This window comes from Salvelinus namaycush, chromosome 19 (genome assembly GCF_016432855.1).
Source record: "Salvelinus namaycush isolate Seneca chromosome 19, SaNama_1.0, whole genome shotgun sequence".
Classification (NCBI taxonomy): Eukaryota; Metazoa; Chordata; class Actinopteri; order Salmoniformes; family Salmonidae; genus Salvelinus; species Salvelinus namaycush.
This window is the reverse complement of record NC_052325.1, coordinates 49755617-49767898: the sequence shown is the minus strand read 5'-3', so window position 1 is coordinate 49767898 and position 12282 is coordinate 49755617. Positions and strand designations below refer to the sequence as shown.

The window sequence follows — 12282 nt, the reverse complement described above, 5'->3', positions numbered from 1 at the left end:
TTTAAATCTAATTTTACTGCCTGCATCAGTTACTTGATGTGGAATAGAGTTCTATGTAGTCATGGCTCTATGTAGTACTGCGTGCCTCCCATAGTCGCTCTGGACTTGGGGACTGTGAAGAGACCTCTTGTGGCATGTCTTGTGGGGTACGCATGGGTGTCTGAGCTGTGTGCCAGTAGTTTAGACAGACAGCTCAGTGCATTCAACATGTCAATACCTCTCATAAATAAAAGTAGTGATGAAGTCATCGCTTTATTATATACAGACTTCTCCCCATCTTAGCTACTACTGCATCAATATGTTTTGACCATGACAGTTTACAATGTAGGGTTACTCTAAACAGTTTAGTCATCTCAACTTGCTCAATTTCCACAATATTTATTACAATATGTAGTTGAGGTTTAGGGTTTAGTGAGTGTTTTGTTCCAAATACAATGCTTTTAGTTTTAGAAATATTTAGTGCTAACTTATTCCTTGCCACCCACTCTGAAACTAACTGCAGCTCTTTGTTGAGTGTTGCAGTCATTTCAGTCACTGTAGTAGCTGACGTGTATAGTGTTGTGTCATTCACATACATAGACACTCTGGCTTTACTCAAAGTCAGTGGCATGTCGTTTGTAAAAATTGAAAAAGCAAGGGGCTTAAACAGCTACCCTGGGGAATTCCTGATTCTAACTGGATTATATTTGAGAGGCTTCCATTAAAGAACACCCTCTGTATTCTGTTAGACAAGTAACTCTTTATCCACATTATAGCAGGGGGTGTAATATACCTCAAGAATACGTAATATAGAAAAGCATATAATAGTAGTATAGAATAGCATACAGTGCACTCGTAAAGTTTTCAAACCCCTTGACGCTTTCCACAATTTTATTCTAAAATTGTTTTTTTTTATCCTTCAGCCTACACACAATACCCCATAGTGAAAACAGGTTTAGACATTTTTCTAATTTATTACAATAAAAAAAATGAAATTTCACATTTACATAAGTATTCAGAGCCTGTACTCAGTACTTTATTGAAGCACCTACTTAATACATTTTAGTATAAGGCTGTAACTTAACAAAAAATTGAATTAAGGGTTAAGAACTCTGTCTACTTCGCAGACAGAGTTCAGTGTGTCAAATCGGAGGGCATGTTGTCCGGTCCTCTGGCAGTCTCTATGGGGGTACTACAAGGTTCAATTCTCGGGCCGACTCTTTTCTCTGTATATATCAATGATGTTGCTCTTGCTGCGGGCGATTCCCTGATCCACCTCTACGCAGACGACACCATTCTGTATACTTCTGGCCCTTCCTTGGACACTGTGCTATCTAACCTCCAAACGAGCTTCAATGCCATACAACACTCCTTCCGTGGCCTCCAACTGCTCTTAAACGCTAGTAAAACCAAATGCATGCTTTTCAACCGGTCGCTGCCTGCACCCGCACGCCCGACTAGCATCACCACCCTGGATGGTTCCGACCTAGAATATGTGGACATCTATAAGTACCTAGGTGTCTGGCTAGACTGCAAACTCTCCTTCCAGACTCATATCAAACATCTCCAATCCAAAATCAAATCGAGAGTCGGCTTTCTATTTCGCAACAAAGCCTCCTTCACTCACGCCGCCAAACTTACCCTAGTAAAACTGACTATCCTACCGATCCTCGACTTCGGCGATGTCATCTACAAAATAGCTTCCAATACTCTACTCAGCAAACTGGATGCAGTTTATCACAGTGCCATCCGTTTTGTTACTAAAGCACCTTATACCACCCACCACTGCGACCTGTATGCTCTAGTCGGCTGGCCCTCGCTGCATGTTCGTCGTCAGACCCACTGGCTCCAGGTCATCTACAAGGCTATGCTAGGTAAAGCGCCGCCTTATCTCAGTTCACTGGTCACGATGGCAACACCCACCCGTAGTACGCGCTCCAGCAGGTGTATCTCACTGATCATCCCTAAAGCCAAAACCTCATTTGGCCGCCTTTCCTTCCAGTTCTCTGCTGCCTGCGACTGGAACGAATTGCAAAAATCTCTGAAGTTGGAGACTTTTATCTCCCTCAACAACTTTAAACATCTGCTATCTGAGCAGCTAACCGATCGCTGCAGCTGTACATAGTCCATCGGTATATAGCCCACCCAATTTACCTACCTCATCCCCATACTGTTTTCATTTATTTACTTTTCTGCTCTTTTGCACACCAGTATCTCTATTTGCACATGATCATCTGATGATTTATCACCCCAGTGTTAATCTGCTAAATTGTAATTATTCGCTCCTATTGCCTATTTATTGCCTACCTCCTCATGCCTTTTGCACACATTGTATATAGATTCTCTTTTTTTTCTTTTTTTTTTCCTACTATGTTATTGACTTGTTTATTGTTTACTCCATGTGTAACTCTGTGTTGTTGTCTGTTCACACTGCTATGCTTTATCTTGGCCAGGTCGCAGTTGCAAATGAGAACTTGTTCTCAACTAGCCTACCTGGTTAAATAAAGGTGAAATAAAAAAAAATAAAAAAATTTAAAAAGAGGTCTCAAAACTTTCCGAATGCACTGTACATAGTCAGCAGCCTCTAAGGTGCAAGGTTGAGTACCGGGTGGTAGCCAGTGAGTAACAGTGAGTAAAGTTCAGGGCAGGGTACTGGGCGGAGGCCGGTTTGTGGTGAGTATTTAACAGTCTGATGGCCTTGAGATAGAGGCTGTTTTTCATTTCGATCCAAACAGGATCTAGGAATTTACTGTACTGACCTATAATATGGGTAACAGAAAAGATGAGTGCTTTGTGATTGATGCTTTTTGCCATACATGCCATCTCACAGAAGTCTAATTTGTTATTGTCCGGTACTAGTGATCAGCCAGTACAGTATTCAACTACAATACATACTACAACTACAGTGTGTTCTGAGGCCTCCAGTCAAAGCAGACAAAGTTGTCTAGACAAGGCCAAACCCTTCCAACTGTCTATCCTACTCATCTACTACCTATCTACTACCTATCCACTTCAAATAAAAATACTGAGAAAAAGGCTTATAAGCTGCTAGATGGCTGTGCTCTCCATTCATGTGCTGAAGTCTTTTCAGGGTCACTCGAGAAGTGTGAGAAGTGTCTCTGCCGAGAAGTGTCTCTGCCGAGAAGTGTCTCTGCTGAGAAGTGTCTCTGCCGAGGCAGCTAAGCTGACCAACATGTCATCACTATGGCTTTCACTCTGCCTAGCTGCACAAAGAAAAACATGGAGCACACTCATTTCCATATTGCACAGGTCGTCATGAGCCAGAAACACAACAAGCTAAATATAGAGACAAAACAGTGTGGGCTAGAAAAAAACACAATTATTGCCTTCATTCACACACCAGTTTCCAAACATGTCTCTGATTCATTCTGCCATGAAACCCATTTTTAGGTCAAAACTGATGTTTAGGGCCGCTACAACTTTTGGAGCATACTTTATCTTCACAACCACTTTACTGACATAATCAGATTGCTCAAATTAGCTTTCAATTTGAGATAAGTGCACCGTATTGTGGAGAGCAAAAAGTGACCTTTCATGTTTTTCAGGATGAGTCAAAGACACCTATTTTTCGGTGGCAATTGACTAGACTGTAACTGACTAAATAGACCCAGAAAAAAACTATAACTAAACAAAAATGATTTTTCATTTAATTTTATTAAAAAGAGTTGAGACTAAATTATCTCTGTGACTAAAATCTGACCGTTAAATGGACTGGACAATCATTTTTGGAGAGATTGAGAGCTTTACAGTGATAAGCACAATAAATATTAGCAGCACAGATGCGCCGTGCAGTTCTGTTCAGCAGAGGGAAGGATCCGACATACACAGCCTAGCCTACATCAGCTGGTGAACTGTGGGGGAGCAAGCGATGAGTGTGGGCAGAGAGGCTCCGTTTCAGCTCTGCCTCTGATTATACACATCGTGCACGCAACTCTCTTGCTTCCCCATAGCTATCCAGTCACCACCAGCTTTCTAGTAAGATTTGTCTGCTTAAGAAACACAAGCCGCTTTACAAAAAAAACAACATTAAAGATGCACTAAATCGCTCAGAACATTTCCTTGTTGGATAAAATTCTAATGGTTTGCCTAATTTCAGTTTATGTGAATAACAAGCAGTCATTGTACCATCTAATCCGCTGTGGAATATATTTACTACAAGCAAAAATATTGTCTATTCAATTGTTTGAAGCTGGTGTACAAAATCGAAAGTAAAAGACGCAAAAATGAAACTTCTGAACGGGAAGCATAAAAATCGCACACACAGATCTACTGCTTCATAGACTTGCTTTCAACATGAATGAAAGATCATTAACTCACATTTCTATTGGAATCTGGTCTGGTCACCCAAAAAGTTACATACAGTAATGTAGCTTTAAGTTTAATAGTAAAACAACAGTCTAGCTATGTTTTTCTCTCCTTTTTGAATTTGTAATCTCGCTCAACCCTCGCACTATCCCCATTGTATTTTGTAGCCAGGTTCTGTAGCCAACGTACTAGCCTAGTCTCCATCTTTCCTCAGAGAAAATGTCTTCAATCTAACTATTACCATAAAAAAAAGTTATTACCCATAATACCAGCACTACATTTTTTTTTTTTTATCGTGCATTGGCCGGTCGCATTTTACATTCATAAAGCATATAGCGTACCGTACTAAAACTAGGCTACTTGCGGACCGGCCCGTTAGGCTACACTTTTTTCATTCATGTTACCTCATTAGCTAGCTATAGCTAACAACCTGGGGCTCGTTCAGCAGGATGCAACATTTTGGAATGTTCAGATAGAAATATGTTATGTAGAACAAACATGCATTTCTGACATGTTGAATAAGGAATAATGTTGGCTCTATTCATGGAATTTCGAAAATTAAAGGCCATTTAGTTGACTAAAATGGCAGACATTTTCAAAACGGTAACACTATTGTGGAATTCAGAAGGACCATTTCCCATTTTTACAGTCTTTGGTATGATTCCGCTGTGGATCGAACTCCCAACCTTCCAATCTCAGGGCAGACACACCACAATGCCACTGAGTTGGTTCTATACTAAACTGTGACATGGCCTTTAATTTGTTCCAATTACAGGATTAGAAGTTCTCATACCTTTGTTCATGAAACAGGTTGAAACTAAAACATTCTGTCTGCTAGGCACAGTTCTAACTGAAACACTTGAGAGGATTTTCCACAGCAATTGTGAACTATTCCAACCTAATGGCCCAGTTACAGCTGTAGTTAGTCCGAATTTTCTCCTTATATGGGCATTGCAAAGTAGCTTTAGTAGCCATTTGTTTACATGCTCATGTAACTGGTAGGATGTGAACCCCCCAGTCTCCTGCTCCATAACCAAACATCTTAACAATTAGACCCAAAAAATATTCCGTCTTTAGCCGAGGGTGGTTTAAGTCGCAGGCAGGGCTACCTCATCAATAGAACATTTAAACTCCCCTCCGCTACACTTAACCCAGAAATTTTACATTTCAATCTGTACTAATTTGAATATACTGTGTGTTATTGTTAAACAATTTTGTTTTCAGGAGATTCATGGCAAGAGGTACTGTACATGGCAGAAATATATTACTTTTAAAAATCAAACAATTATAGGAATTACTTTTTGTAGATTAAAGGTTTGCAATATAGTGGCTCAGGTTGCAGCATTTTAGTAAAATAGCTGATAAGGCCCTCAGGGGCCAATCTGTGGTGGCTCCACATATCTGCCTCTGTGCCAAATATGGTGTGTTAATCTGAAAATATGCCTTCTGAACTGCAAATTATAACACCGTCTATGGCCATTTCATAAGATGACTGCCAAGGACCCCATGGGCCAAATCTCTGGGGGCTCCGTATCTCATTTTTTTCAGGCTATATAAATCTACCTATGTGACAAATTTGGTGTATTTATCTCAAAAAAGCCTTCAGAACTCTAAAATTGTATTACCAACAGTGGCCATTTATGGTGTATTAATCTCAAAATATGCCTTCTGAACTGCAAATTGCAACACCGTCTGTGGCCATTTCATAAGATGACTGCCAAGGCCCCCATGGGCCAAATCTCTGGGGGCTCCATATCTAAATATTTTCAGGGTCCATAAATCTACCCAATGGTCAAATTTGGAGCCTTTATCTTAAACAATACATCTGAATACCAAAATATAGTAGCTGTGTTCGAATACCCATACTAATATACTGTATACTAAATACTTAATGAGTATATACCACATACTATCATTTTAGTATAATGTAAACAAACAGTATTCTTTCAGTTGAGTGTACTAGCGCTTCGCCTGTCGACCGGAAGTAGATGATGTTGCTATGCAACTTCTTGCTAGCATAGCTAACACATTACCAGCTAGACATCTTACAACTTCATTAACAATGTCCATTGAGAACACACCACTTGGCTATGCTAAGAATGACATGAATAATCAAGTCAATAAACGTTGGGTTTATTAGTTAGTTAGATATCATATACAGTAGTTACAATACTGGCAAGTTTGATATATTAATAGCCAACTAACGTTAGGTAGCTAGCTAAAATACCGGTACATACTAGCAACTGCTGTAATGATATGCTATGTAGCCAGCTAGCTAACAATTGTCAGCCAACACAACATGTAATGTAACTTATTTGAAGTCATTACTTTATTATATTCCCAAGCTGGCCCTCAAACCATCACGGTCACCTAATAATCCCCAGTTTACAATTGGCTCATTCATCCCCCTCCTCTCCCCTGTAACTACTCCCCAGGCCGTTGCTGCAAATGAGAATGTGTTCTCAGTCAACTTACCTGGTAAAATAACGGATAAATAAAAATAAATAAAATAAATATTGCTCAACATTTATTTTACATTTGTCATAATTAGTTAAAGCAATGAATTTGTATCCTCTCTCATTGGACTTCAGCTGCATATTTTCCACCATATTCTTCAATCTGAAAATGTTGTGAAGTCATTTTCTGAGGAATTGCATTATCGGCCCTAAAAGCACAGCAATAGTGTCCACTGCTTGTTAACTTCGTATTTGGGTGAATGTAGTATGACATCCGGGATCTTTTGGCATACTAACTATATCCATACTATGACCAACAAGCATACCACATACTCAATATACATCACACATAGTACAGTTAGTATGAGTATTTGAACACAGCTCTAGTTACTGTCGGCGGCCATTTTGAAAAATTGCGGCCACACCCCCTCTGGGGCCAAATCTGGGGTGGCTCCATGTCTAAATCTTTTCAGGGTACATACATCTACATCTATAATTTGGTGCTTTTCACAAAAAAAAAATGATTGTTTCAGATTTTTGGAGCTAAGCGGCCCACTGGGCTCTATTACACTAAATGGGCATGATCTGTGCAATACAGGGCCTAGCTCCCACATGTTGCTTGTCTCCCACAAATCATGATGCAAGGTCAATGTAACGTGGTGTTCACACATTAACACTACACCAGCAGCTATCCAAACATGATCTTACTTTATAGAACCTATAACTCTAGGAGGGAGCCCCATGCTTAATCAGGCCTCTTGGCTACAGAGGTCTACTCTGCTGGCACAACAGAAAATAAAAACAAGAAAAGTTTCAGGTAGAAATTGAGGGTCTAGAATGGACATTGCTATTTTTCAAATTAAATGTCTTCTCTGCATTCTATTTCTCAACATTACCCTCAAACTGTGCCAACTAAGAACGCCTGAAGTCTGTCCCCTGTGAATGAGCCAATCGAAGGGGCACACTGGCCAAAAGGCCTCTCCAACCATCTGGCAGGATATGACATACAGTATGTGCTGCAGATGAAGTATCAATTAAAGTTAAAAGAGGACAGGCGCCAGGCATGCAGGAAGGCGAGTTTCACACAGATGGTCCCTGTTAGCCTGTCTGACACCTAGCAGATGTGTATCCTAATACTTCAGGCTGGCTGACTTTGACCCCTTACACCAGCCATTGCTATTGTACAAACTAGGTTTGTACGAGAAATCGTACAAAGTATGATAGAAAGAAACAGTTCCATCATGTTCAAGTAGGTGATAATCACCAAGAAACTCCATGTTCTTTGCACATTGTCAAAATCTGGGCTCGTATTCCCAAACGGGTGAGTAGGAGAGCTAATCTAGAACAAGTTATGTTTTATGGAGATCATCCGAGATTAACACACCTACTCAGAGATGCTTTGTGAATACAGGCCTTGGCAAATGTTTTCTCAAGACTTTGTGATGACTGCAACGTTTACATGACAGTGACACACCCTTCTACAAGACATAAAAGCACAGCACATGATCTAGAAACTAAATATAGTTTCAAAGAGTTCCAAAGCGTTGATGGAACAACTAATTAGCCACACATGGATCTAGACATGAACCATTCGGCTGAGTTATGGGATCAGTTGTAGTGAATCGTGAAGTCATGAAACTTGGAGAAAATGCTCACTCCAAAAGAAATTATCCTTGGGGACAAACTCTTTCGTATGTGCCTTAAAAATGGCTCCAAAACCCCCCAAATGTCTGTGCTGCAGCGTGGAAAAAAACCTAAGACTTTGTTGGAGAGCACAGAGGAGCAATAAAGTATAGCTAGGCTGATTTACAAAGCAACTCCTTCAAAAATATTTTCCTAATGCTCCTCTGCCAGTGTTTAATGATAAGAGCTTCTCCAAAAGCCTGGCTGTGGGAGTACAACTGTGTAGGGAGTACATTTTCGGGAGTGAAATGGAAAAGATTAAGCAATTACAAAAACATACCAAAGACGAACTTCACTGACTTCACTTTGAAATACAGCGTTGTGTTTTTTTCTTTGCGCCTCTGCTGAAATACATTTTCAACACATATCTTGCTTTTGAAATCATAGAAATGGTCACATCAAACAGCCCTGGTGCAGTAGCGCATAACACAACTATGTATGACTATTTTCAATGTAACTCAATTCTGCATTCACTTGGGGGACGGAAAAAAAGATATTTTCTGACCATATCCCTCAGCAAGTCATTAAACACTGTGATGAAGGCAGTGCTGAATTCCAGTGTCTACACTTGGACAGCCATGGATGTGAGGGTAAAGATTAATGATGTACACCTGGTTTCCCCGACTCTAGATTTCATATGGAAGGACCAAAATCCCCCAGGTTTCTCAGTCCATCTGGCTGGTAGTGTGGAAAACACTCTTTCTTCACACTTTCCACTATCCCATTCGTTACAGAGGGTGTGGTTTGGAGCTGGAGCTGAAAACATGTCTACACTCAACCGCCACGATCGGTGGTGTTGAATCGCCAATGTGGGGACACAATCTATTCCAGTAATAGATTGTGAAATGTATTCCAGACGTTTCTATGTCAAGCCAGTTCTATCAGTCTGGAATACAGTGTATTTATTTATACTAACAGCTATTGGAGGACACTTATGTTACGCTAAATGGACAAATGCTAAAATAATATGCATATTAAAAGAAGCAAACAATGAACAAGTGACTCTGGGACACTTTGACATGAATTTCTTGGAGAACACATTTAATTCAGTGCTGCTATTTTGATATGCCTGTTTACACAGGGCTCCAATAAAGCCTTAAATGAACACTACATTGGAATTAGGTCAAACACTTCTCAAATGCACCACACGTCCGTGGAGGAGAGGGTGACTGGCCAACTTTGTGGAATGCAGTCCCTTATATGTTCACAACTCTGGTCTGATAAATTATCTGCACTTGGATTTCATCTTGATGCTGGTATTTCAGGGGGTTTCCAAAGTGAGCAACAACAAAAAACACATTTGAAACAAGCACTCAATGTCGAGTTGCAGAGATTGTGCATTTTAGCAGTTCTGGACCGGTTCAAAACTGACATTTTGGTGTACAAAGCAATCTGTGAACGTTGTAGGGTCCTGAGCCTTATAGTGCCAGAAAGATCCATCTGGCTGCTCTCCACTACTACTCTCTCAGCGGAGCAGACTTGAAGTGTCAGGTTTTAGACCACACATTTGCATAGGGAGTGCCATATTTTCTGGCCTATCCAGACAAATAATTGTTTTTCTCTTCCTGTGAGTGATGGAGAGACAGCTTGGGAGACAGCATATGAAAGGTGTCAGTCTAGCAAATCCTGGGATATTCACATCTGGTTCTAGAGCTCTCAACATGACAAAATACTCAATAATTTCATAGAATTTAAACAAGTTAACTTTCCCATGGTCACAGATGGACAAAGCTTCAGCTTAAAGCTGAAGTTCTAACGAGTCTGCACTCATTTGAAATGTGTCTCTGCGCCACTCAGTAGGCGTTTGGAAGAAATATATCTGTCAGTTATATGAAATGGTGCCAATATTGTACTAAGTATGATCATATTTATTTTACAGCTACACTATATTTAGAAAGCATTTCAGTCATTTCAAGACCAATTGCTCCACTTTTGATGAATAGAAAAATACATCTAATGATTTTAAAATGTTCATCTTATTTGTACTATAAACTTGAGCTTGTGTACTCAAAAGTGACCACACCTCTAATTTAAATATATATTTTTAAATACCAGAAAGGTGAATTCCAGACTTTTCTAAAACTATTCAACATTACCAGTTATTGCAGTTATTGTTTATGGCCAGCTCATGAACAATAATTATAATTTGTTTGGGTATGTCTATTTAGGCAGAAATCTACATTTTGCCCTATCATTAAAGGGAAACTCCACCACTTTTCAACCTCATTTTCATTATATATAGCACAACACCAATGTCAACATACGTGAAAATGGCGAATTTCAAAGTTTTGTAGAAAAAATATATAAAATTAAAAAGTTCTACCCAATGAGATTCGCGGTGATGTGGAGAACAAGAAAATACACCCCCTTGGGCTGTAAAGATTGAAAATCACCGTTTTTACTTTTAATTCTACCCTATGTTGTCTCAAAAAATGTTTGGACCTTATCTTTTTAACTATAGATCATAGAAAAGCTCTGTTTCCACATATGCAGACACTGGTTTGGTGCAGGAGATGATGAATATGAGGTTGAAAAGTGACGGAATTGCCCTTTAAGCACTCCTCATTTGCCCCACTGTAACTGCAGCTCACCTCGAAACCTTCCCCTCTTCAACCACTCTAAGTGTAGGTATCACTCTGCCTTCAAACACATGGTGTCTGATATTTATGCAAGATGTGCTTGCATGCTCACATGTTATAATGAGGCAACCTACCATGGCCAGTTTTAGGCAAACACAAGTTCAAACTTATCACTTACCCTGAGCTGAAATAGCTGTATTCCACAGCCTTTGGTAAAAACAAAAATCTGCAAAATGACAAAGGTCTTTAGGTCATTATCCTCCTGGTATTTCCTCTCTGTGCAGCTGGCTTGTCCAGCTCCCCCGAAGGAAGGCGGATGAGCGTGGTGGAGATGGGGCTGATAGACCGCAGAGGAGCCTTGGTTATCGGCACACACTGAAACTCAGCACTTCAGAAACAGACGGACACCCTCCCGATCACACTGCAGAGGAACTGTGGCACTGACTCTAAGGTTGAGATGGAACAAACTCCCAACCTCCTGGAGCACTGCCACCCCTCTTTTCCTCCTCCCACTTTCTCCAAAGAGGGAAAAAATGAAAAGATTGAGGAGGGGTAGGGGAGAGAAAAAAGGAGTCTTAAACAAGGACCAGATGCACAGCCCTGTTTGATCTAGATGTGATGTCACAAACCTAGAGCAGGATTCTCCCCTCCCCTCCTTCCCTTTCTTCCTCCAACGCTGCAGGGCCCTCCTGGCAACCTGGAGATCTGGATATTTGTTTCAAAAGGAAAAAAAACACAACACAAAAACAGCATCATTAAGTTATAACTCTACTCTTTTGTTTTTGCTCTTGATGTCAAAGTTGAGTCAAGTTTGCAAGCAGTTGAAGTAACTGGCATGTGGTGGTAATGTGACGCACCCCTGGCGATTCCCTCTCATTTAGCCATGCTCAATGGAATGACAAGGCTCTTTGAAACTTGGGACAGAGGCTTACCTCTGGGTCTTGGTTCAGCTGGTTCTCTCTCTGTAACAGAGAGAGGGTGAGAGGGATAGGCAGAGAGAAGAAGAGAGAATAAACAGGTCCCGTGCTGTGAAAATCATTCCAGGGCCATTGACTGTGCACAACGTCTCAGAATGTGGATGGGTGATTTGTTGGTCTGCCAAGACCTTGGTTTGGAGCCCCTACAAATGAGATGATTACACTTGCTTAGTGTCAAGATGTTCTTCAGGAATGTGCAAGACAGTGTTGAGCACTAATAAAGCAGTTTGGCACCAGATGGAAATGCAATACTGCTGCTAGTGAAAGTCTGCTAAAACAACC

General features: G+C 40.4%; 1 protein-coding gene across 3 annotated transcripts in view; it reads right to left on the bottom strand.

The window, feature by feature from the left end:
- The window catches only part of LOC120064487 (collagen alpha-3(VI) chain-like), an 80819-nt gene extending 69382 nt beyond the window's left edge, over positions 1-11437 (bottom strand). For all 3 annotated transcript variants that reach the window (XM_039015097.1, XM_039015098.1, XM_039015099.1), the window contains exon 1: positions 11202-11437. The gene's annotated coding sequence lies outside the window, so the exon portion shown is untranslated. The remainder of the gene's footprint in view (positions 1-11201) is intronic.
- Positions 11438-12282: the final 845 nt, after the last annotated feature.